Genomic DNA, 476 nt, shown 5'->3' on the forward strand with positions numbered 1-476 from the left:
CTGCGGGGGGGGGGAAGAAGAGAAAGGGGATGATGGGAAGGGCGGGGGCGGAGCCTAAGCGCTACGCACCCCGCCCCCGCCCCCCCGACCCAAAATGGCGGCCACCCCCCACCCACCCACAAAATGGAGGGCAAAGATCCACCCCCCCCCTCCCAGTATGGGGGGATGAGAAGGGGGACTGGGGGAACTGGGAGCCCCAGTAAGAGGGGAATGGGGTTACTGGGTCGCCCAGTAAGAAGGGGACTGCAGGGTACTGGGATGCCCAGTAAGTGAGGGAGTGGGGGGGCCCAGTAAGAGGCGTACGGGGGGGTACTGGGATGCCCAGTTAGAGGGACACTGGGGGAACTGGGAGCCCCAGTAAGAGGGGAATGGGGGGAAGTGGGAGCCCCAGTAAGAGGGGGACGGGGGGTACTGGGACGCCCAGTAAGAGGGGGACTGGGGGGCCCAGTAAGAGACGGACTGGGGGGTACTGGGAT

The sequence above is a fragment of the Platalea leucorodia genome (genome assembly GCF_965183815.1).
Source record: "Platalea leucorodia genome assembly, contig: HAP1_HAP1_SCAFFOLD_521, whole genome shotgun sequence".
Classification (NCBI taxonomy): Eukaryota; Metazoa; Chordata; class Aves; order Pelecaniformes; family Threskiornithidae; genus Platalea; species Platalea leucorodia.